At 42.5% G+C, this 27,096-nt stretch overlaps 1 pseudogene; it reads left to right on the top strand.

The window, feature by feature from the left end:
• The first annotated feature begins 8,650 nt into the window (after positions 1-8,650).
• LOC131820701 (cytochrome c oxidase subunit 5B, mitochondrial-like) lies at positions 8,651-9,032 on the top strand (annotated as a pseudogene).
• The last annotated feature ends 18,064 nt before the right edge of the window (positions 9,033-27,096 follow it).

Raw genomic sequence — 27,096 nt, forward strand, 5'->3', positions numbered from 1 at the left:
CTTACTGATAAACTATCTATTTTTTAACAGGGGAATTTTTACAAAGATGAAACTTGTCTTAGAATCTCATTCTTTTTTTGTTAAAAAAAACCTGGTGTACACTTTTGAAGTCCCTTCAGCCTAAAAATATGCCCTATGGCCCTGGGTAGGTGGCTGCACTTAGATTTTACCTATGCTTGGTGTATTACTTACTATGTGAAATGTATCAGTAATTCTCCAGAACTTTTGCCTACTAGGGAAAGCTCATCAATCCTAATCTTCAGTAACTTTTTAGCTTCCATGTCCACTCTGAAGACCCCTACACAGGATGAGAAATGCCCTTCCAGCTGATTTTGTTGACTACCAAACCCAGCATCCAATTCATTACTGTCTGGTGTATGTGGGTAGAGATGTTTTTCTCTTTTTGAGCTTGTCTTAAATACTACCGCAGATTGAATTTGAGTCTCCAAATCCAGATTGGATTTGAATCAACCCTTAAGCATTGAAAATAGTAGACACATTTCTATTTAAGCTTTAGCAATACAGACAACAATTTCTAACTATTCTTTTTTTTTTTTAGCGATTTCCAGCTATTCTTGAAGAGTCTGTCTTTTGATGTAGGTGAGAGAAAGAACTCAATTGGTAGACTAAATGTACAAATGGACAATGGCAAGACCATATGTGAAAATAAAATTGACTCACAGCCAGCAGCAAGTAGCCCAGGAAGCCAGCCCCACCATAAGTGAGACTCATAGGAAGTCAGACTACTATCTCTAGTAACAGTGCAGGAACTCTGTACCAATTGGTCCCAAATGGCCAAGACTTCCTAACCTAAAGCTTCCCCAATTTTTGTTCCTGCTTCCAACTTGAGACCAACCAAAGAAAGGCCAACCAAATATGACCCCTAACCAAACACACCAAATGCCCTGCTTCTGGTCAACCCACCTCCAGCAGCCCCATGCCAAGTCTGAAACCTTCCATTCTTTCCACTATCAGGCTTTCCCAATCTTCTGCCAGCACCTGAGTCTGCCAAAACTCAAGTGATGATGGCTGCCTCCCTTGATATAGTAGGCTCGGAATAAATCACCTTCACTTGTTCTCCTTTGGTCTTTATTTCTGCACAATCAATACAGTAAGTATATATTGAGTGTCCTCTATAGATTTTATTTATTTGACAGAGATTACAAGTTGGCAGAGAGACAGGCAGAGAGTGAGGAGGAAGCAGGCTCCCCGCTGAGCAGAGAGCCCAATGCGGGGCTCAATCCCAGGACCCTGGGATCATGACCTGAGCCAAAGGCAGAGCTTTAACCCACTGAGCCACCCAGGCACCCCTAGAGTATATTCTAAGAGTCCTTTAAGAATATATTCTGTTGGAGAAGACCTAAGATCTAGACTCAGCAGAGCAGACAATCTTGTCGGGAAGCTAACACAGCCAAATGATAATATGTAAAACTGAACAGTTTTTAAAAAACATTTTTTATTTAAATTCAATTAATTAACATATAATATATTATTCGTTTCAGAGGTAGAGGTCAGTGATTCATCAGTCTTATATAACACCCAGTGCTCATTACATCCTGTGCCCTCCTTAATGTCCATCACCCAGTTACCTCAACCCCCACCATTCTCCCATCCAGCAACCCTCAGTGTGTTTCCTATGGCTAAGAGACTCTTATGGTTTGTCTCCCTCTCTGGTTTCATCTTGTTTCGTTTTTTCCTCTCTTCCCCTATGATCCTCTGTTTTGTTTCTTAAATTCCACATACGAGTGAGATCATATGACAATTGTCTTTCTCTGAATGATGTATCTCACTTAGCATAATACCCTCTAGTTCCATCCATGTCCTTGCAAGTGGCAAGATGTCATTTTTTTGATGGCTAACATTCCACTGTATATATACACCACATCTTCTTTATCCATTCATCTGTCAATGGACATCTAGATTCTTTCCACAGTTTGGCTATTGTGGACATTGCTGCTATAAACATTGGGGTGCAAGTGCCCCTTCTGATCACTACATTTGCATCTTTAGGGTAAATCCCCAGTAGTGCAATTACTGGGTCATTGGGTAACTCTATTTTCAACTTCTTGAGGAACCTCCATACTATCTTCCAGAGTGGCTGCACCAGCTTGCATTCCCACCAACAGTGTAGGAGGGTTCTTCTTTCTCTATAACCTCGCCAACACCTGTCCTTTCCTGACTTGTTAATTTTAGCCATTCTGACCACGTGAGGTGGTATCTCATTGTGGTACAAAGCTGAACAGGTTTTGAGATAATAGTATAAAATCATGAGGCTGATTATCATAAACCACAAGTGATTTTTGCTATACCATGAACTCCTTTAGGGAGGACACCACGAGTTTATCATTTAACAAAATTCCCAGATTGGCTTAAGCAGAAACAGGAAGTTATTATTTTCCATAGCTAAGATGTCCAGTAGGGTATGGCTTCCAATGGACCTGACTGACAGAAGGAATGGTGTGGCAGGTTTCTCGTCTCTCCAGTTCTCCCCCTAGTTGGTTCCCTTCTCAGGTGTTTAGAGTGTGAACTCCTGATCCTAGTTCCCCAAAGCTCTGGTTTTCCCAACCCCAAGCTTGCAAGATGCTGCAAGCCTTCCATTTTTGGAGCCCAAATTCAATAAAGAGTGCAAGCCTCTCTTTCCAGAAGCTTCAGCCAAGTATCTTCCTGTCCTCTTGGATCCTCTAGGGTTAAATCTCCAACCCCGAAGCAATCATGGGTCACATGGGGAAGGTGAGTGGAAAATGGCAATTGCCTTGAGCCTATGTGATCTCAGTCTTGTCGTCAGAGGTGGGATCAGCGCCATGCAAAGCCCATAAACAGACTGCAGCAGAAGTGGTTTTCAAAGGACACTGAAGTCATGTTTCCAGAATCAGAGAACACGGAGATGGGAAAATAAAGACTTGCATTCCTTTACTCAACAAAAAATTCTGAACTGTACATACTTGTGCTGTTCAGACAGGGTGCCATGCTTTGGGGATCCAGAGATATGCTGTTCTCACCACTGAGGAACCCATAATAATAGGGTGGAGGCAGAAAGAGAAGTATACAGATACAAGAGTGTCATAAGCTCTGACAGAGACGTGCAGGGGGCCCTCTGGGAGCACAGTGAAGTCATCTCTTCTAGGGCAGCTGTGAGAAGGAAGAGGAAGAGAAAAATGGAGGAAGGAAGGGGCGAGAGATCAAGAAACGCTCTCAAAAAGAGGTGATGCCTGAGCTGAGTGTCGTCTGCCTGGAGTTGTTAGCCTGGCATGTGTGGGGCAAAGGCATTCTAAGGGGAGAGAGTGTCCTCAAATGCACCCAAACCTGAGGAATGGGTGGCCCACTGGGGAATGTAAGTAGGTCAACGTGACTATAGAGTGTGGTGAAGGAAGGGGGGTGGTTTGAAACCTGAATGAGTGAGCAGGACCCTGGCCATGGAAGGTCTTTCATACTCAGGGAGGAAGACTGGATTTTATTCCGATGGCAGAGCAAAGGCACTGAAGGCTTTCTAGCAAGTTTATGTTTTAGAAAAATTACTCTTCAGAATAGACTGGGGGTGGGCGCCTGGGTGGCTCAGTGGTTAAGCTGCTGCCTTCGGCTCAGGTCATGATCTCAGGATCCTGGGATCGAGTCCCGCATCAGGCTCTCTGCTCAGCAGGGAGCCTGCTTCCTCCTCTCTCTCTCTCTGCCTGCCTCTCTGCCTACTTGTGATTTCTCTCTGTCAAATAAATAAATAAAATCTTAAAAAAAAAAAAAAAAGAATAGACTGGGGGTGTGCTTTTGGGAAGTGGGGGGTGGGAAGGAAAGGAAGGAAAAGACGGGTAGAATCTGTTGCGGTCAGACAAGATGAGAACGCGAAATAGGTGAGTACCAAGAAAGACGGTGAGGAAGGGACAAATATAAGAAATAACAAAGAAGAAGGAACAACAGGAGAGTTCAGGGTATCTATGGCTTTGTATGGACCCATCCCCCAATGTTGTTGCCAAAATCAACAAACTGATTTTTTTTTTTTTTGTACAGTTTTGGTAGTTTGGGAAGTGGCTGGAGGACACAGATCATTTCTGTTCTACTTGGCCTCAGCTACAGTTCCTTGACTGAGGGCTGGAGAACCCGCTTCCAAGGGGGCTCGCACCCATGGCTGATGGGTTAGTATGGGCTATCAGTTGGGTTGAGAGGTTGAACATAAGACCAAGCAACCAACTTTTCTAGCTTGAGATGAAGTCAAGATGACACAGTCTTTCATTCTATTCTTTCTGTGTTGGCACTCATGCTATTTCCTCCTACTCTAAGCACCATGTTCTGGTGCATCCTTTGACCCTATGGGATGGAGCATCTCCAGGGTAGGGGTCACTCTGTCCTCACTTGGAATGTCCAGAATCTGAAACCAACCTGATTCCTGGCTGGTAAGAATTTAAGGAGTTCTAGCCTGTTTAGATGTTCTAATATCTTCAATTTTTTTATTGATCCATCTACCCATTCCAAAAAATACTTCTACTTGCCTTCATTTTGCCTAGTAATATCTTTGGTAAGATCTTGCTGTGCTGACTTTTAATTTGATTCAGTAATTGATTCTTGTATCTTAGGCCCAAGGCTAGCCTAGAATGCTACTTACACCCAGATTTCTAGTTTCAAAGTTCCTTTTTCTTCTTCGACCCAGGATCCCAGTTCCCCTGAAATCCAGGCTATACTTGTTCTTATCAGTTGGGGATGGAGGGGAGTTCAAGTCCTGTTTCTTAAGCTCATGGGGTCTCAATTATGTCACATGACCTTTAAGGTCCTCATGGTCTTTAAGCTTCTGTGATTCACTGACCACATGTTTTTTTTTTTTTTTTTTTTTTTTTTTCAAATTTTTGGCCTCTGCCCAGTTCTCCTGATGTTTGGCTATCCTGGCTGCTTCCTAGATCTGTCTGCTCTGACAAAATTTACTCCAGTTCTCAGAAACTTGTGGTTTGGCCCACTTCCTTGGCTTATCCTGGCTTCACATATGTTGGAGCTGTGGACACCTCTAGTCAGAAATGCGTCCTGCCTTTCTGCATAAGGAAGTTATTCCAGCCCCCAAGTGGGGCCAAGTGGATGTGGGGAGATGCATCATAAAGACAGTTCCCGCTCTTGAGGCTTGTTTGACATAGGGACAGAAACAGATAGCACAACCCTAGTTAACATGCTGCGTAGAGAGAGCTAGGAGAGCCATATCTCAGGAGCATGGGAAAGGATTTCAAGGACATCAAGGAGAGCCAGCTAAAGTGATGGGGGACTTCTCTACCTCTTGTTGGGAACAGACAGCTCTGTTTCAGTGACTTGTCTTCCTAGAGTTTGTTTTCTTTTTCTTTTTCTTTTTTTTTTTAAGATTTCATTTATTTATTTGAGAGAGAGCAAGAATGAGAGACCACAGGCCGGGGGGAGCAGCAGAGGGAGCAGGAGAAGCAGCCTCCTTGCTGTGTAGGGAGCCTTATGTGAGGCTCGACCCCAAGACCCTGGGATCATGACCTGAATAGGAGGCAGAGGCCCAACTGTCTGAGCCACCCGGGCACCTCCTGGAGTTTGTTTTCATCTTTCTTCACTCTTCTTTTTCCAGTGTCTATTCTCTTTCCCGTTCCTAGCTTACTGGTCTATGTCTTTCCTGTTCCTAGCTTACTGGTCTATGTCTTTCCTGTTCCTAGCTTACTGGTCAAACATAGACTCTTCAGAAATGAAGAGTCACCAGCTTTTCCATAACACTGGTGTGTCTCTGAGTCCATAGACTCAGACAGCTCAGCCAGGAAGCCAGGATTTAAGCCTGGACAGCTTTGGGGGGACAGTTTTAACCAGAAGTCTTACTGGAGGCAGCCAAGGTGGTTCAATGCTAAGTGAGCTGGGTGTGCAAATCTAAGGGGTAAGGAGAAGACAAAAATGACCAAAAAGGTAGGTTTGGGCAAAGGAGGAGGGCTAGCTTTCCAGCGACACAATGAATGGAGAATATGTCCTAGACCCTCATTTTATGCTGGCTCACTGTGGAGAGAGCTCCCCTCGCGGACTGATTTATGGACACTTCCATGTGTGCGTCAGGGACTGGGGCAGTGACTTCAAGAGATTTGACTTAAAGAGTGATCCCTCTGTATTTATGCTTTTGATGTACATTTCTGCTTTCCATCACACCCTGAAAGCCGATGGAGGAAGGCACCAGTCCTCTCTCTTTGTGTTCCAACATTTAACCCGATGCTCTCAACAGATTAGTTCTTTTCTGTGATATGAAAGAAAAGAACCAAGAAGAATTGATTTGGTAGGAAAATAAATTCATGATTTCGCTAAGGAAGGAACAGGACCTTAAGGCTTATGATGGGGTATCTAGGTAGACGTGCTGGAAAACTTTAAACAGTGACATTCCCCTGAAAGCTGCAGGACAGCAGAAGGAACAGCCCTTCCCCGCACTGCCTGGTTGGAAGACAGTGGGTCCCCTTTGCCTGAAGACTATGTGATAAGACAGGGCCTTCTCGGAGAGAGAGCTTGTCTTCCTCAGGATCTGCCACACGTTTGCTCCTGACCACAAGATCCATAATTAGGGCCCCAAATTAGTGTGAGTTGGGGTGAGTTAAACCTTCTAAGGGGATACAGAGATACCAGAGCAAAGGAGGTATAGATCCTGGCTGACGCATTTAGGCAGGACCCATGATTCTGCCTGGGAGTGAACTGTCAGGAGCTGGGATCATGGTGGGGGGTGGGAAGCTGGCTAATGGGGAATTTGTCAGTGTGAGAACTCTCTCCCATCACTCAGGATTTAACTCCTCGGCAAGAGCCCCGGGAGTCGGGTGTACTATTCTGCTTGGATCACTCTTAGCAACTTGGAGAAAGCATTGGCCTCTGTACAATGAACAAAGATGGGTGGGAATGCCCGGGGCCAACTCTGGAGGAAAGAATCAAAGACTGGGAGTAGTGGGTGTGCTAGAGAAGGTCTCCTCTATAAGATCAGCTGACTGGGTTTCTTGGGAGGACACTCCATTTCTGAAGGGGGTAAGGAATGCAGGAGAGAGAGGCACCAGCACCAGCATCACTAACAGATTCAGTGGTGGCTCCTTCCGCAGGGCAGGGCTGACAGCTGGAGATGCAGTTACAGAACTGCTCTCTCTGGTTGCAGTAAGGGTAATGGAATCTTCACAGTAACAGAGGCAGAACTTAATTGTCAGGAGCTAGATGGCATGTTTGCTGTAAGGACAGTAAGTGTGTAATGACAGCTGGAGTGGAGGGCTCCCAGGAGGGTTGTCTGTAATGGGGTCTGTGGCAAAGTCTGTAGGGGACTCTAGAGTGGCTAATAGAATGTGGTGTTTCCAGGGGCAAGATAAGTGGTCTTGCTTAATATACTCAAAGTCTTTGTACATTTTTAAGCTCTAAAAAGAGATCAAGATTGAGTGATCAGGAGGTCAAAGTCAGCCATCTCCCATGGAAAGTTACAACCTCTTGCCCCAGTTTCAAGATCTAAGCTGGTTCTCAACCCAGAGCTCACTGTCTGAAGTAGAGACCAGGTCCCTGGCAGGAAGGCCCTGTGTCTACGGTATATCCTGCATGTGTTGTATGTTACTGATTCTCTTCATGTTTCCCTTGGAAACTATGGCCAGCTATACACTAGAACCATACACTAGAAAAAGGGGGATATCTGGGTCTTTCCAGGGCTCCTGAGAATAGCACTCGAGTTGACACTGATAGCCAGGGAGCCAAAGGTAACTGTAGCTTCCCTGTTAGAGTCAAGAAATTTGGGGGTCAGAAAATAAAGTCCTTGATGAAGTCTGTCTCAATACATTGAGTCCATGTGTCCTGCTCAGCTGCTCACCTCCACCTCCCACCGTGCAATGGTTGTTTCCTTGGTTCCAGGATCCATAATCAGGTTAACCATAATTGGCAGCTGGTAGAATCCTCAGGACAGTTCCTTGACTGTGGAATAAGAACTATCATAGAAGGAAAGACCAAGTGGAAGTTCTTAAAACTACCCCTTCTGCCCACGAAAGTAAATACATCATTTCAGAGGGATGGCAGAGATTAGTGCCACCCTCAAAGATTCACATAACTCAAAGTCTGACCAGATAATTCAAAATGGCGCCCTCCTTAGAACCCCACTTAACCCACTAGTCTAACCCCTGCAAAATCAGGATGGACCACAGCAGATGATAGTGGACTATCATAAACTTAACATGTAATACTCCAATTTCAGCTCCCATTCTGGATGTGGCATCTTTATGAAAGCAGATTAACTCAGACTGGGAATATGGTGCACAGCTTCTGACCTGAAAAGTGTATTCTTTTGCTGCCTATCAGGAAGGAGGGCCAGTTCTCATTCCATGGGAACCAGAGTGCACTCTCCCTGTCTTGCCCCTAGACTATGCTATGCTCCCACTCTAGTTTATTCTGATTAGATTTCAGTTTATCAGGAATGACAGTGAGTGTTTGAAGCTTGGTCAGCTATTTCTGCATATTAAGATAGGATCAAGACCTAAAAAATAAGACAAGCTTTTTAGCTGGTCTATGTTCTCTGTTCTGTGGGATGCAAACTCAAGAGGTTGTCACAGTCAAAGCCCTCAGACTGAGACTTTCAACTTGGGAGGTGGTAGTAAATCTACTTCGATGAGTGGGGGAAAGCCCTCCTCCGGAAATCATGTGTTTCTAGAGTTTTCTCAGGGAAGTACTGTTGTTTGTAGCGGGTGTGATGGCTTCGAGGTTACTTCAGGGAGTTGGAGCGCTGGCCATGCAGGCTCTCAGGGTCCACGGTCCCAGTGGAGTCACTGTGTTGCACACCATAGCATCTGGAGGTGGTGTTCTTACTAATGACCAGGCGACTTGGCTGGAGAGGGAGGTCATGATGGCTGCCAGGAAGGACTGGACCTATGCAATATGCTAACCCCAAAGGCAGTTGCAGGCACCAAGGAAGACCCTAATTTAGTCCCATCCGTCACCAACAAGCAAATGGCTCCATCTGCAAAGAGGACAATAGTACGGTCATTGGGTTCTAGTTGCACAAAGGCAAGGTTCAGCGATGCCCTAGCTGTGGAGCCCATTACATGTTGGTGTCCCACCAGCTGACCCACTGAGCCTCAAAATGTGCTGTGAGGTTTCTTCTTTCCAATAACGACTGCCCATTTCATTGGCTCCTTCTCCCATATGAAATTATATATGATATATATATATATATATATATGTTTCTTTGAAGTTGTTGGTAATGAGTCACTGGAAATTATAAAATGGATGCTCAAGGTATTAATGAACTTAGGGAAATTGTCTAGAGACTTTGAAATCTTGTGTGATCTTCTTCCCTTAAACCACCTGTGTACCCCAGTGTGGAAAGGCGGTATACGCTCACTGTCATTTTATTCAGACAATGTATGCTTTGTGCTGGCAATTTGAAGATATCTACATATTTCACTATTTCCTTCAACACTTAACTAATGTAAAATGCATCTGTCCAGCAACTGTTTCCCAGAAATAAGATAAGCAGTGGACAAAAATTAGCTAAATTGTCATTTAATTGGTTAAATCATCATTAAATAAACAAGAAAATGCCATTTTATGTAGTGTGGATTTTCAGAGATAAAGAGAATCAAAAGTCACAAAGAAGGAGTTTCCCGTGGTTGGACCGTGCATCTACCAGGAGCAGATTCGTGCTCTGTTCCTCAGAGCTCTTGTCCAATGGGAAAGAAAGAAATGTCTGCGAGCAGACAGACCTGGCAGGAATAACTCTCTCACTTTGTCTGCCATCCATCTTGTAGGATATCCCTCAGTGGCCTCTGAACAAGGCATTTTGCCAAGAATTTTCCCCTTCCCCCATAAGCATAACATCGACCATTATTTCGGATGCTGGTTTTACGTTTCTTAACGGTTGTGTCCCGGACACCTGGGACTGTCACTGCCTCTTCTTTGCCTTTAGAGATAAAACTAAACAGCTCCATACTTAGAAAGCAATACTTTGCTTTTTTTCCAGAAAACATTGTATGGATGCTTCAAAAGGTCACTGGCTTCTTTGAAAATGATACAGAAGATTTGATAGCTTTGTGTTGTGCGACAAAATTTCAATATAGACAATGCACTAGGGACAAAGAACGAACAGATTACTAGTGGAATGAGTATTCAATTTTCAGATCTCATAATCCCAAGTTTTATTCACCCTATTCTTTTTTCAAGGCTTGTGGGAAGTCATGACCTTCACAGACCCACCTGTCCCACTATGCACAATTTCACATTCTATGTTCGCCCTGGAATCTTGTGCTGTCTCTGTAGGGACAATGTTGTTCTGAGTCGTCGTTCGTATGCTACTATTTCATTATGGTTGTTCTACTTCAATAAGCCATTCTGAGTCACTAATCCACTTTTGTGCAGTAGAGCTAAAATGCAACATGTGGTTAAAAACACAAAGGCATGTTTAATTAACCGAGCGGTACCATGTCAATGATTCGGAAGCCCGTAAGCCAGACGGTGGTATTTCCTACTGACCGGGTGGTGCTCCTTCCGAAATGATCAACACAGTTTGTAGCACATGGGCAACCTCTAAACTCATAATATTTTTAGTAGTTTATTGGCATTTCTTGAAAATCCTAGTTTAACTTACATTTAAAATTTATGGCATGTATATGAACAAAATTGGTTTATAACTTTTCCTCTGCGGGCTGCTTGATAGACCGCTAAGGATGACCTATGGTCTGTGAGTTACACGGCTCTGTGGTTACTGCCTTTTCCATCCCAGAGATTATATCAGGACCTGCCTGTATTTTTAAAAGATTACTTTTCGTAGTTGCCTTTTTTACATTTAATTCTCCGTTCTTGGACTTTATTTTGGCATAAGGAATAGATAGGAGGATACCTCCATGCCCAAAATGTTACCTTATTAACTTAGTATTATTGGTTAAATACTTTTCATTTTCTCCCCTTATTTCAAATGCCACACCTATCATGTAGACTTTCTTAAATATCTTAGGCACAATTTTATGGGCTCTGTTCATAACAGCACTGCATGTGGGTCTTTCTTTGCTTTCTGTTGTTTCCATCAAGCATTCTTTTCTTACTCCTGTACCATACAGCCTTATGGAAGCTTAATGTGTTTTGATATTTGGTGGTGCAGGATTCACTTGACGTCTCTCCTATTTTTAAAATTGTATTGGCAAATGTTATTCTTTCCTAAGGGGAATGTATGCATGACTTACATGCATACATGGGTTTTTTTTTTGTTTATTTGTCTGTTTTTGATTTTTGTTTTTATTCACAAGGCTTTGGGATATGTAGGGGGCACTCTGAAGATATAAGATATTTTTATTTTTTTGGTCTTTTTTCTTTTTAAAGATTTTATTTGTTTATTTAACAGCGAGAAAGTGAGAGAGCACAAGTAAGGGGAGCAGAGAGGGAGAAGGAGAAGCAGGCTCCCCGCTGAGCAGGATACCTGACACGGGGCTCCATCCCAGGACCCTGAGATCATGACCTGAACCAAAGGCAGAGGCTTTAACCCACTGAACCACCCGGGTGCCCTTCTCATAGTCTTATTATTACTACTCACAGACAATCTATTAAATGAAATAAAAAACATTATCTCATTTTTGACATCTAAGGTGCCGGGTGATAGTGTTCCCAATAGGAAACACTATACGAACCCCTTCATACTGAGATTCTATTTTCCTAGTCTGGGAGGCTGAACATAAGGAACTCACGGAGATATCACCAATCATTGTTATAGGCCAATTTTTTTTCCCCAGTTGACTGTGGAAATACTGCCACAATATGCAAATTAAAGCAATTACGATTCAGACTACATTTCTGGGATGCCAAAACCGCAATCGGAGGGTAAAAATTCAGTCAACCAATGAGTTTCTTTGTCTCTGTGATTTTGAGCAATGTTTCACATCCTCGCCCCCTCCCCCACCCCCAGCTAAATTAACGAATCAGCAAGTTCAGTTTGGGCACAACTTCCAAGTAGCAGCTTATTAAAATCACACATCTAAAAGAACCTCTGGGTCTTCCCAAGCATTTGCACACTCTGTGCTAGAGTGTCAGAGCAAATGTCTCCCGGATCCAGATGGTTCATGAAGCACCTTGTGATGCAGTGATCTGAGGCAAAGGACCCATCGGTGGCTTTGTATTGTTAGTGGTTAAATATGATTTGGCTTCTGTAATCAGAATTCGTAAAATGAAAACAGAGCGGGTACTGTGGTTCATACTCGTGCCAAGTTAGGTTTCTCTGTGGACTTCAAGAGGTTTTTTTTTAATGTTGTTTTATTATATTTGTAATTAGCCCTTGTGAAGAAAGACTCTTTTAGATTCTGCAGTGATGCATTGCAGATTTCATTATAACAAATACCCATGACCCCTGGTGCCTAACTGTAAACAATGATAGTTACTAGCCTCATTAGGAGACTAGCAGATGGCTTATAAAGTCCTCACTGGAGTTTAAATCCATTGGTGGCTTGCGGTGCACAAATGTTTATCTTTAAACAGTATAAAATATGTCAGAAGGGGTCTGGGTTCTGTTTTCATTAGTATTAATGTATTCTGATCCTAGCAAGAAAAATTTATTTGATTACATTTTTTGTTTGTTTGCTTGCTAGCCTACTCTATGTGAAGTGATTCTCAGAATTCTTTTCTTTTTCTGGTTTTTTACCTTTTAGAAGAACAAAAGTTTTGTTAACTTCTCACTTTTGTCTTTCACTCATTTTACAGATCTTTATCACATTCCTACTATGGGCCAAGCTAAAACATGAGCGATGCAATGATGAATACAACATTGTAGGTGCTCAATAAATACTTACTAAAAGAAACTGAAGTTGGAAGTTAGTTTTATTCTGGGGTGCCTGGGTGGCTCCTTGGGTTAATCATCTGCCTTCAGCTCAGGTCATGATCCCAGGCTCCTGGGATGGAGTCCTGCATCGGGCTCTTTGCCCAGCGGGGAGTCTACTCCTCCCTCTGCCTCTCCCCTCTGGCTTGTGCTCTCTCGCTTTCTCTCTCTCTGTCAAGTAAATGAAATCTTTAAAAAAAAAAAAAGAAGTTAGCTTTATTTTGTATCATAATGCTTTTCAGCTAAATAGAACTTCAACACTATTTTCTATACATGGAGCATATTATTTTTGTCTACAAACATTTCTTTTAAACTACAAAATGTTAGAAATTGGAGAAAGTACCCCATGCTGAAGACTATTCTTGGTCCAATACATATGAAATTCTCAGGAATAATAGCTACCCAGATTAGATAATGATAACAATGGTGAAACATTAATTAAGCATTTACTGTGCGTCAGCATTTATCTGTGATAAGAACTTTAGGATCTCAATTCTGTAAAGTATAATCAATCCATGGGGACGGTCCTACTTTCCCTTTTTACAGATTAGACTAAAGCTTAAAGATATTAATCAAGTTCCCCAAGTTCTTCCAGTGGAAGAGCCCAGAGTTAAATGGAGGCAACCTGATTCTAGACCCCATACAAATTTTAATCCTTGTGCATTATTTGCAGTAACTTTTACATCTAGACATCCACATGACTACAATGTCTATTCCCGGCCAGCATCTTCAGGGAGACTACAGTTCTTAAGACTTAACTGTTCAGGGACGCCTGGGTGGCTCAGTTGGTTAAGCAGCTGCCTTTGGCTCAGGTCATGATCCCAGAGTCCTGGGATCGAGTCCCACATCGGGCTCCTTGCTCCGCAGGGAGCCTGCTTCTCCCTCTGACTCTGCCTGCCACTCTCTCTGCCTGTGCTTGCGCTCTCTCTCTCTCTGACAAATAAATAAGATCTTAAAAAAAAAAAAAAAGACTTAACTGTTCAGACCTTGGAGCCTGCCTGTTTGGTTAAATCTTGCCTCTGCCATTTAAAGCTGTGTGACTTTGGGCAAGTTACTTGACCTCACTGTGCCTTGTTTTCCTCATTTAGAAACTGGAGATAATTATAATATCCACTTCTAGTGTTGATGTGAGGATTCAATGACAATATAGGCAAAGCACATAAGACAGCATGTTGTGCATAATATATGCTGTTATGATACATTTAGCTATCACCACTATCACCGTTACTGTGTTATTAAAGGGTCAGTCACTCCTAATTGAGCTCTCGGTGACCATATAGTGTCACCCAGTGCTGCAACTTCTGACTTTTAAAGAGAAGATGGGAATCTAGATTTTTTAGAAGTGTGAGCTCTTCCTCTTCTAAAAATGTCAGCACCTAATGCAAATTTTCAATACTGTTGAGCAAACCAGAGTAATTACATCTGTGGGTCATTGTCAGCCCACTGTGGCTGGGCTGTGATCTTTGATGGAGGAACGGTAGCAGAGACCCACAGAATGAAGGCCAGAGAATGCAGACATGGGGGTGGCGGGGGCCTGAGCCACTTGGAATAGCCCAGCTGCCAAGCACGACTCTGGGGGACTGGGTCACTCAGCACCTAGTTGTAGGGGCTTAACCTGGTACAACAGGCTTGATCCACTCTACCGTGTTTCTAGTCGGTAAGACTTCTATTAGGTACCATAATCCTTACTTACCCTTCTTCTCTTAAAGGTGATCACTTTGAGTCAATTACTTAAAAACAAAGAAAAGTGAATCGAATGATGAAAGAAAGTTATAAGATTTCCGTTTCCAGAAACAAAACTCCTTAATTTGTCCACAGAGAAGGTTCTGCTTGGAGTGACTAAACCCTTGTTCAAAATTTTCTTGGAAATCCAAGGACCATATGCCGTTTTCCATTTCTATGATGGTTATTCCCGAGTGCCTAGGCTCTGTCACAATATACTGTCTTGCATGGGACCCCACTTAACTATTTTAAAAATATTATCCGAATCGAATTTCCTTCATCTGCCAGGTGTATCAGCCCCTGAGTCCTTCACCCCCTGGCTGACGGCCGTCACAGCCGAAGTCACTCTGGCCTGAAATCTGCCCCCCCCCCGGGGGGGGGGCTGCTCCCAACACCTGTTCCAGCTGTTCTAGTAGCTTCCCAAAGATGCATTCCAACTGGCACAAATACCCTGAGATAGGTGTGTGGTTTGAAAAACTCAGTCATGGTTAATGACTATTCATGTTGACTTAAAGAATTGCATAAATAAAGGGATTCATAGGATTAAATAAAGAACTCTGTGGGGTCAGAGACATCATGAAAGGAAACAGAGTGATGTGTGTGTGCCAACCACACCTTTCCTCCATGGTATTGTGTCCAGGAAGGCTGCCTACACTTATCACTCAACAGGGACAAAGCATGCACAGTGGATGCCAGTCTCCCTCTTCTCTGTTGAAGAACATCACGCCCAGCATTGTGTTTTGATGTGAAACAACTTGTTCTTTTCGTTCATAGATTGATTTCATCCTTAATTTCCTACCATGTTCCAGGCACCATGGGGGCTGGGGCGACAAAGAATTTAACAGAGAGCAAGATACAGTCCCTGGAAGGAGAGGTAGACTAGTGAAAACACAATGCAGTGGGGTGAGGGCTAAGAGAGGGGGAAATCAGGGGAGGCTTCACAGAGGAAGAGGCATCCATCTCCTTTATCTTCCTGTGAAATCAGGATCTTCAAATGCAGCTAGCTCTGCTGGTCCGATGAGAAGGCAGAATGGCCAGCCCTGAGGTCTCCTGCAGCTGGGAGTGAGAACTCGAAGGAGGGATTCCCCGGGAGGCAGTATGATGGCACAGCCTCCTCCGTGCCCTCCACCTCCCCAGGACAGGTGCTACCTCCGCGGTGTAGCGATGTGGCCCCGTGGGTCCCGCGTGCACCGGGGAGGGCATCTCACTTGCTTTTGCCCGACCCCGCTCCTCTTCCATCAGTCTCGCTTAGCTTTGTTCTCACGGCTGGCTCTTGCCCTGGCTCCCCTCTCTTTCCCCGTTTGCTTCCCTCTCCGTCGGGCACACACTTGCCTTCCTCGGGTGGAGCGTTCCCTTCTGTTTCAGGGTCTGGGGGTGGGGAAAGGGGTTTGCTGGACCCCGGGTTGCGCGGCGGCTGCTCTCGGCTGCTCACACTCTGCCATCTTCAGGAGAGGGGCGGCCTTGCAAGGGGATGCAGTGGGGTGTCTCGCCCACAGGAGGAGAAGAAAACAAGCAAGCGTCCCAAGAAAGGAGCCTGGCTTCGGGGCAAACGACTCACTTAGTGAAAGAGGAAAGCCCTATCTCTTAGGCATCTGTCCTGGCCTGTCTCGGTTCTGGGTGTGGAAGCGAAGGGTCAGAAATAAGAAGAGCTCCCCGGCAGCCAAACGTCCAGAAGTTACACTGTTCAGACGGGAAGGGCTCCCTGAATATGTCAGACTCAGAACACGACGGTGCTGGCTTGCACTTGGAGAAATGTGCGACTATTTTGGACTAAGCCTCTTCTTAAAATAGGGAGGCCCACTGGCTGGGATTTGGAGAAAGACCACGGGTTCACTTGAAGGTATAACAGTTCTGGCTTGCCAGCAAAATGCTGTGAGTGAGTGAGGATGGGGTTGGGGGAGGGACGAGTGCTGGGGAACTAATGACTTGAGTTGGAGGGAAAACAAGAATAAAAGACTTGGTATTCAATTTCCATTCCCTTGAAACCCACTGCCCTGTGGGAGCCATCTATAATTAATGATATTACCATGCAACAGTAGGACTATCTCGAGATATGCTAATATTGATGAGTGCTCTTTCATTTTTATGGCACTTTTTCAAGTATGCCAAAAAACATTAAAAGTTCATAAAAGAAAATAACTTGGCTTAATCATGACTGATCTCATACCTGAAAATGGTCCATGGTACCAGCCATCTGCGCTCATTGGGACAGTCCCATTTTTCACTATCTGACTTCCCAGATGTCTGGACGTTCCAGATAAACCCTTGGGTTTGGGCATTGGCTTTTACCAGAAGCAACTCTTGGGAGAATAAATCCAATTTGCTTCCAGAAATACTCCAAGGAAGAAAATGGACGGTGGTAAATAAGATGCCGAATTTGTCCACTGATGAGTATTTATTGTATCCAGCAGTACCGACTGACCTCTTGAGCTTAAAATTTCTCAAATTGTGGCTTACATAGAGCAGACTACACAATAGTTGAAGTCATAGCTCCCACTGCTCAAGCCAACTGTGCTGAAGTTTTGCTGCTGAAAAGCAGGCAGGGTGCAAATCTCTCCACGCTTACACATTTGAGAGGGAAATAGGTTTCTAGTCTTTTACATTTGTTTTGTTTTTAAAAATATTTTATTTTTTTATTTGAGAGAGAGAGAGAGCATAAGCAGGGGAGAGGCAGAGGGAGAAGAAGTTTCCCTGCTGAGCAGAGAGCCCGATGCGGGACTTGATCCCAAGACCCCAGGATCATGACCTGAGGGGCTTAACCCAGCGAGCCTCCCAGGTGCCCCTGTTTCTAGTCCTTTAATAAATAATTCTAATTAGTCTCTCTCCCAGCAAAAAAAAAAAAAAAAAAAAAAAAAAAAAAAAAAAAAAAAAAACAATAGGAAGCATAATGAGGAGGAAGCCATCACCTGACAAGGTTGAAAGGTAGATTGGATGAAGTCTGTGGCAGGTGGCATTTGCTCATGAAACACTCCCAGTGATCCCCTGCACACTCACCCCTGCACACTGTCTACTCAGGGGGTAACCAGTTCTAGGCAGAAGTGAAGTGGATGGGTGTCCCTTCTGGGGGAGGGCTTTAAGAACGAATGGGAGTTTTCTGCTCTTTATCTCAGTGTTCCCGGAAGCCCTATGTGGACTGAGGGAAACCAGCAATTTCTAGCGGTCTGACCCAATGATAAGGAAGACACCATTCTGGAGAGTCACCGTCCCCACAGTGGACCTCATGGGAACTGGAACTGAACCTTAATTAAACCCCAAGTCACTGAGTTTTCAGGATTTCTTTGTTACCTCAGCGTATCATCACTTATATACACTGTAGACTAAAACAAAAACAAAACTACAAACCAGTAAGTATTTGTTGTGCTCCTGTTACATACAGGGGGACATAATAGTGAATTCTCTCTCTGGGGAGTGTTTTCTCCCTGGGAAACTCTGACTCACCAGTCACTGTTCCCAGGGATGCGCAGACTCGGACAACTGGTGATAATCCAATTCAGGAAGATTTGTCACTCACCACCCACTGTCATGGAGGAAGCATTGGCTCTGGTACCAGAAACTCAAATTAGCTTTTGATATTTCACGTCATTTAATTTTATCTATTTCCTTAGTTAAAACGACTGTGACTTTCTTAGTTCTAAGCACACACTGAAGTACATTTTGTACTTGTGGCAGATTGGTATCTCTTGAAACACATCATTTGAAGTCATTCTAGATGTCTCGTTGTCTCCCCAAATTAGGCTGCCATTAAGCCCTACTGTTGCCATCACGAAACACCCAAAGCACCCATGCTGTATCCCCACCAATGGGCTTAATTTAAAAACTCTGAATTTTGGGTGGATAGTACAGGTGAGTAGGGCAGACCAGAGAAAGGCCGCCATCTTTGAAAATTTCATCTGAGAAGCCTGCTTGTTCGTAAAATTCTTGAGTCCTGTCCCCAGTGGAGCCTAGCCTCAGAAAGAAGGAACTCTATTTTGTTGGCCTCCTCACCGAGAAACCTCAAGTACAGACTAGTGAAACTTGACTGAGGAAGGAAAGTGGGAGAGAAGCGAGAGATTAATGTACTTCATTTCTCAAGTGCAGAGAAATTTCAGGGAGCTGTAAAGTGTGAGTACGTGTATAACTTTTTATCTTCCCTCAATGTGTGATTAAGTTTACCAGCTCCGAGTAGTTAACATTTCCACACGAGCTGTGATAGCAACCCTTTGTATGTTCATCTGCAGATTAGTTTTCAAGCTAACGTACCTCCAGAAAAAACAACAAAATCTTACTAAAGAACACAAAATAGCCCCCGATCTAGCGTATCTCCAGAAAAGAAGTAAAATCTTACAAAAGAACACCAAATAGCACCCATACACCAGAATATGGTATTTTTGATGGAAAATGATATTTTTGACAGAAACTAAAGGCAAGAGAGCACTCATTGCTGTAACACACATCTCGCCATTCAATTCTTCCTACAAACCCTGAAGGTGGGAATGATCTCTGTTTAACAGATGAGGATACTGAGCCTTGAGAAAATATAGGGACTTTCTAAGTTCTGTCAGCTGGTCCCTTTAGGAAAGGGAAGAGCTGGGGGGCAGGTCCTGGTAGACCACGGTGTGATGCCTCCCAGTTCATTCTGTCTTCAGGCCGCACCCACAGCCCTGTCCCTCTAAAGGAGCGAGGGCATGCATTTTCCATGTGGGGGAACTTACCCCCGAGGGGGCAAAAATTGGTTCTTGGGAAGGGGTGGAAAACTTCTTCTCCGGATAAAGCACAAATGTACATACAAGACAGACACAGGGATATTCAGTATACCTGTGCTTTTAAAAGTTCATGGAGGGGGCGATTAGGAAAAAAGTGTCTAAAAAGGTGCCTTCTGGGGGGCAATAATGATTAAAAAAAAAAAAAAAGCCTAAAACACTGAGCAAAGGGAGGAAGTCTGAGAGGCATAGGTGGCTGGGGAAGCCGCCATTGTTGCGCTTGGTGACCTTGATGGGGGGATGTTCTGGAGCCCTGGCTCCTCCTGCTCTTTCTCACCCTTTCTGAACATGAAGGCCAGAGAAGGCCCAGGCCAAAGCCAGTAACGAGAGTATGTGGCTAAATCCCAACCCTGACCTTTCCCTCTTCAACGTCTCCTTGAGAACGTCACTGGTAGATTTATCTCCCACACGGCAAGGGCAACGGGCTTCAAGGAGAGGAACATACCTCCTTTCCGTAAGCAGTCTGGGGACACCTGAAGTGGGGACACTCCCCACGGCAGAGATTCAAACCCTCCCAAGGATCCAGTTCAGGGAGCCTCCAGGTCAGGACCCCGTGTGGAACCTTCCAGCTGCTCTCGCGTCATTGGCACCAAGGGTGGGGTAGGCGGAAGTCTTCTCACAAAATGAAACCCATCTTCAGGTCTACCTACAGATTCCTCCACCAAAGTGGGATTTGAAGCTTTACCCCTGGGATCTCAGGGGTCTGCCATCTCACTCCTCCAGGAGACTGTGCAAGTGGTTTTAATGACTGCATTCTTCTGTGTCACGTCCTCGACAGAGCAGAACTTGAGGAAGGCCCTCTCTGGACCATGGTCCTGCTCAGCTGTCACTTAAAAAAATGATATCAGCTATAGTCCTAGGGACAGTTAAGAGAAAAAAAGGCAAAAAACCCAAATCTCAAGATCAGGGCTCCACTCTCTGTGCCTTTTCTGCCTCGTGACAGGGCACAATTGTTTTCTACCAACTTTTGTCTTGATCTTGGAGAAGGAAAAGGACTATTTAAGATGTTTAAATGCAAGATAAAGGAAGAGCTCTGTTAACGGTAGGAGGAAAACTATACATTTAGGTCACTCACTAACACGCTTAAAAAAAAAATGTCTCCAGTGACCATAAATAATTGGATTTCTTACAGGGGGCACACAATGCTTCAGATAACTTCTTTCCCCTTTATCTGGGTTTTTGATACCTGGTAGGAGGGAGTGGGGGAGAGACACTTCACAGCGGATGGAGGTAGATAAAAGGGAAAGATCTAGCAGTTGCTTTTATTACCGTGCTGTATCATTTACCTCAGCCAGGAGTCACTAACATGCCAGGTCACCCCCGAGGTCGAGGGCAAGACGAGAAGTTTACACAGCCACGCGGGGAGTTTGCTGGCTGGGGGCACACATCAAAGTGCGACAACAAACATGAGAAGAAGATTTGTTCGGGTACAGAGATCAAGATAACAGTGCCTTCCTTGCAATATTCCACCACTTTGGTGGAAGGGACGCTTTCCGCTTCAACATCAATTCTTTCCAAGCTTTTGAGGTTTAGTGAGATATCCTGTTTCTTTAGAAGGGAGCGCTTCCTCATAATTTATTGTCTCACTAACGGCTTCCTCTGCACCAACTTCAAATCTGAAACAGAAATTTGCGAGTTTGTTTTGTTTTTCACTGCGATGAAATATACGTAACACAAAGTTTATCATTTTGACCATTTTTACAGATACAGTTAAGTCCTTTCACATTCTTGGGCAACTGTCACCACCAGTCCATCTCCAGAACTTTCTACCTTCCTTCACTGACACCTGTACCCCTTAAACAGAGCTCCCTCTTCCTTTCATAACCTCATCACCCCCCAATGCCTGGTAACCACTGTTCTACATTCTGTCTCTATAAATTTGACGAATCTAGGTGCTGTCCAAGGCCTCTGATTCTGTGATGGGCTCGTTGGTTCAAAATGGTAGACACTGAGTTTGTGTTTTGTTTCTGATGTTGCTTCACTTTATACAATGATTAGCAGTATGACTTCAAGCAATCTCAAATTTCTGCAATGATTAAGAAAACCAGCAAGTTAATGTGTTGCAGTATTAGGGAGGTAATGGCAGGATGGATAATAGAACTCTTGCACAACCACTGTTAAGGGGGCATTTAATCGTGTTGCACTAAACTGTAAAATACAACAAGGTATATAAGAAACATATGTATGACTTAAAGACTAATGTTCCAATGGATCTGTGACTGAAATGAAAAAATAGAACATGTCCTGTACTTTGGAAGAAGCCCCATGTGCCCTTCCTCCCGCCCCTGCTACTGTCCCCGGGAGTAATGGTTTGTAACCCTGGCTACACATTAGAATCAGCGGATGCCATTACACATTACTCATTAGAATGGGCAGATATGATATGGTATGACTAATATAATATAATATAATATAATGTTTGATTTTAATATATATAGCAGGCCACAGAGGGTAAAAACCACTGTAAAAGAGTTCTTTAACTTTTAACCTTAAAGATCTTTTAAAATGTAGCCTCTACAGGGCTTGCTCATCCTTCGTTAGACTTCTCTGTGGGCACTTAATATTTTTGTTAGTATGGTGAATGGTATTTTAACTGATTGTCTCCAGTATATATTGGCTTTTGTAGATGAATATTATTCAGCAAATATGCTATATACTCTTATTAATTATGATGATTTATCTTCAGATTGCTGGGATTTTCTATGTGGTAGTTGTATCATCTCTCAAGTAATGACAATTTTATTTCTTTCTGACCAGTTCTTCCATATTTTCCTGGTTTTTTTTTTGTTTGTTGGTTGGTTTTTTTGTTTTGTTTTTGTTTTTTTGTGTGTTTGTTTGTTTTGCCTTTCTTACTGTGTGGCTAGGTCTTTAAAATAATCTTAAAGAGAAAGAATGACATTTCTGATTTTCCAGAGAATATTTTCAGTATTTCACAATTACATATGATGTTTTCTTAGGATTTTTTTTTTTTTTTTTTTTTGGAGGATGTCATTCATAGAGGTTAAGAAAGTTGTTCTTTATTTTCAACTTCCTGAATTTTTATTATGAATGGACACTGAATGTCATCAAATGCTTTTTCTGTATGACTCTCAGTTTCTCCTTTGAAGATTTGTTATTATGGGTCAATTATATCAATTGGCCTTGAATTCTTAGGATCCACCCAGCAAGAATTTAACACATGGCTGCAATAGGTTTACTTATATTTTGTTCAAAATTTTTATATCTCTGCAGACTAGACTCACAACCTCTATTTCTCTTCTCTGGAAGAAATGGAAATTATTTATTCCGGGACTATTTTGATAGAACTAGAACTAGTCTTTTGAGTCTACTGTTTGTGATGAGACTTTCATACTGTAGATTTATTAATGGTTGAGATTTTTTTAAGGGATATCTATTAGTTTGTTAGAACTGCCATGGCAAAGTACTACAGATCAAGTAGCTTAAATAACAGAAATTTATGTTCTCATAGTCCTGGAGGCCTGAAGGCCAAGATCCAGGTGTCAGCGCGGCTGGTTCCTTCTGAGGCCTCTCTCCTTGGCCGTCTCCTCCCTGCGTACTCACATCACCTTTCTTGTGTGTCTCTGTCCTAATCTCTTCTATTTTTAGAATTATAGTTTTTTTCCCCAGTCCCAATTTTTTGTATGTATGCATGTATATATTTAAATAGATTTTAAAGCTTATGTTCCATAATCCCGTATGAAAGGAAATTTAGGCAGTTTCTAATTTTTATGAAATAATACATTTCATAGTAATTAACATAATTGGGGCACACGTGTAGATAGATAGATATATATTTTAAGTTTTTATGATGAAGTATAGTTGACTAAGCCCCCCTTCTTATAGAAAGACCTGTCTTGGGGCACCTGGGTGGCTCAGTCAGTTAAGTGTCTGACTCTTGGTTTTGGCTCCGGTCCTGATCTCAGGGACCTGAGCTGGAGCCCCTCCCCCCACCCAGGCTTGTGTGCTCAGCCATCTGCTTGAAGATTCTCTCCCTCTGCCCTTCCCCCACAACTAGAACTTTTTCTCTCTCAAATAAGTAAATAAATCCTTTAAAAAAAAAAACCCACCAGTCATGTTAAAAAAAAAACAAAACCCACCAGTGATATTGAAATATGACCTACCCTAATGATCTCATTTATACTTCATTATTTCTTTAAAGATCCTATCTCCAAACAGTACTATTCGAATGTTTTGAGAGGGTTAAGGCTTCAGCACATGAAGTTTGTTGGGTGAGAGGCGAATACAATTCAGCTTGTAACAGGAATTTTTGTGTGTGGTATGAGTAAAGGTTGAGTTTATTTTGTTTTCCATGTAGATAACTAGTTGTCCCAACAACATTTATTGCAAAGACAATCCTTTCCTTCATTGAATTACTCGGGCCCCTTTGTCAAAAAAATTTGTTGATCATAAATACATGTGGCTCTAATTTTGGACTCTATGTCTACAACATTGACCTGAATGTTTATCCTTGTACTGAAACCACACTTCCTTAACTACAGTAGTTTTACAGGAAACCTTGCAAATAGGTAGGTAAGTCCTCCAAATTGGTTCTTTTTCAAAATAGTTTTGGCTCTTCTAGGTCTTTTCATTTCCATGTACATCTTAGAATCGGTTTTTCAGTTTCTACAAAAGAAGATTCTGCTGGGATTTTTACTAAGAGTGTATTGATCTACAAATCAATTTGGGCAGAATTAACACCCTAGCAGTATCCAATCCAGTAGCCAAGTATATAATATAATAATAGTTTTTTTATAGACTTTTAATATGTATAAGGTATGTCTTGGATATATCTTGTTAAATTTATCCATAAGTCTTTGGTGTCTCTATGCTAGTATAAATAGCCATTATATTAACATTTCATTTCCAGTTGTTTATTGTGGTATAGAGATATAATTGCTTTTGATGTATGGAGATATCTTATGACTCTGAGACATTAACCAGTTGGTTGCAGTAGCATTTTTGCAAATTTCTTATTATGTGATTATGTTACCTCCAAGTACAGAAAATTTTACCTTCCCTTTTCAATCTATATGTGTTTCTTTTTCCATTCTCATTTTATTGCACTGGTTAGGACATCCAGAAGACTGTTAAATAGAAATGGTGAGAAAGGACATCTGAGAGAGGGCATCTTTGCCTGGTTCCTGATAAGGGGGAAAGCCTTCAGTGTTTCACCACTAAGTATGTCAGTGGAAATGCTTCTGTAGATACTGGGCCACAGAAGTAGAATGGTCCATTCCACCATTTTCACTGTGGAGGATTTTACTGAGCCTTCTTCATGGTTGTACATGATGATGTCAAATTAATAGTAAATGTACAAAATTCTCATTTCGGAGAGAGGTTATGACATTCTTCTTTTTTTTTTTAAATAAGGGTTTTATTTTATTTTTTTAAAATAAGCTCTACACCCAGCATGAAGCTCAAATTCACAACCCCAGATCAGGAGTCCCAGGCTTCACCAAATGAGCTGGCCAGATGCCCTGATGTTATGACATTCTTAGAGAGTATTTTCATAAACCTCATTGGATCTTAGGTCCTAGAACTACTCTGATATCCTGTTATATAAAGACCTCTGGGCTTAGAGGATCCCGACTGGACATCATGGGAAAGCTTCTGATGTTTAGAGTGGGTCAAGCTGGGGCATAGCGCTAGTGCAAAATTCTTCGACCTCGGTCTGTCATACTTTGGTCTACATATTTACTCAGTTTTTAGTTTTCTCTTCCCAGGGTTAATTATTAATTTAATAATGGGTTTCGGGTGTGACTAACTACCAGTTAAAGAGAACGATCTTTGCAGTTCATGAATTTTCATGGACCTGCCTTTCATGTTATTCCATTCCAGACCAGATCCAGGTTTTAAAAAGACAATTTTTAGTGTTGATTAAACCTTATAAAAATTGTTTTTTATATAAATTTTCCCTTAATCCTTGAAAGGAAAAAAAACCAATAAGGCTTTAAGATGCATAACTTTTCCAATTATTCTTCATTTATTGTGGAAATTAGATTGAGTTTGGTCTTCAGCCAGAATATATATAAAATATGTCCAGCAGACAGAGTGTCATTTACCTTTAAGGTGCTTATAGATCTTGCTTAGAGAAGATAACTGGGCTCACTGAGTGTTACACAGAAGAGCAAATTATTAAATTATTGCTTGCCAGGGTCTTTCTTTCATACCTTTTCTGGAGGAAAATTGTCAATTCAGAATTTCTCTTATGGGTCTCAGAGGCTAGTAACTTATTGAATGCAGAAAATGTCTTATTTTAAACTTATATGCAAGTGAAAAATCACCTCTTAAGAAGTCTCTAGTGTGATATAATGTGCAGCTTACACGATTGCTGTAGGTAGAGTTAGCCATATTTATGGGGATGCCTGGACATACATTCATGGGTTTCTCCACATGTCTTCAAGAATTTTCTTCTGAGCCTGGTTCCTGGGGCTTTCTGTTTAGATGAAAGGAAGGATGATTATGTGCCTTCACTGGCAGCTGGAAATATTTGAATTTCAGTCTAAAATTTAGTCTAAAAAGCAAAATGTGCCTGCTTCTCACCTGAGCATTAGAAAAGACTGGAAGACTGGGAGTGGGTAGCCGTTTTGGGGAATTGAGGAACCGCATCGGTAGATCATTGCCTGAGGCAGGGAAACTGAGAATCTGGTTTTACTTTGATAATTTTGACATCGTTGGTGCTGCAGATATTTGGTGGAGTTCCACTGTCTCTGATAGTCAAATCGATTCGAGGTTACTCTTAGTTTGTTTTTTAAATTATTTTTTATATTCTTTTTTTTTTTTTTAAGATTTTATCTTTAAGTAATCTCTACATGCAGTGTGGGCCTGAAACTCACAACCTTGAGATCGAGAGTCACGTGGTCTGCGGCTGAGCCAACCAGGCACCCCAAGGTTACTGCTTGTTTAGGGCACACAGGAAAAGGAGGCAAGATGAATTTTTGCTGTGTTTTTGATCTGCAACCGTAGAACTCTGCGGTGAAACTGTACCATCAGGCATTCCTTTATGGAAAAACGTGCATCTAGCAGAAACTAATCCCTCTGTAAGTCACCTTCCCCCCCCCATAGAATATTAATATTAGGAAATATGGTTGCATATGGCTTTATATTGGATTCTATCTAAGCCTTTTCTGGTCCATAAACAAATAAAAAGGATTTTAGGACTGTAATGCAAATTTTAGCAATCCTGGAAACTTTCTAGTAGTAAGAACACACAATTGAAAGTACCCAGCCTGCTTGTCTGTGCTCAGATATTTTTAAAACAGTCCTCCCTGAAAATCTCGGGTGGTTTCAAAATGCCTCTGGGCCTATGCCAAATGCTAGTGGGAAAACAGGAGGTTCCTTCACTTTTATATGATAGAAAAAGGAAAAAAAAGAAACCCAAACATTAGGACTTCTTGTCAAGGGAAACTTGCCAAGTGTGCAGGTGTCATAGGAATTAGCTCAGTCAGATTTGCACATATAGACCCAATCTGCCGGTGGACACACAGAATTAAATAAAACAGTAAAAGAAGAAATGTTGAGAATGAGAATCAATATTTACTTAACAAAGTAGATATGCTCGGAAAAATTAACTTTGGTCTTGTTGTCACAGTGAGAGTGACAGCTGCTTGCTTTTGGCTCTGTGGGAGAGCAGATCACAGGGTTGCAATTATGAAGGAAATATGCTTCCCTGAGATGTGTACGCATGCTAGGGTAGAAGACTGAAAGGGAACAGGGGGTGTCTGGGGGCCAGCCGGGTCCTTTGTCTCATCGAGCAGCTGCTTCAAATCCTCCTGGCTTCCGAAGTGAATTTTCCTGCTGATTCATGAACATCGGAAGTCGTGGCTTCAGGTGAGGGATTTGTCTCTTCAAGCCGTATCTTAGATGAGAGAATGTCACAGG

This window comes from Mustela lutreola, chromosome 18 (genome assembly GCF_030435805.1).
Source record: "Mustela lutreola isolate mMusLut2 chromosome 18, mMusLut2.pri, whole genome shotgun sequence".
NCBI lineage: Eukaryota > Metazoa > Chordata > Mammalia > Carnivora > Mustelidae > Mustela > Mustela lutreola.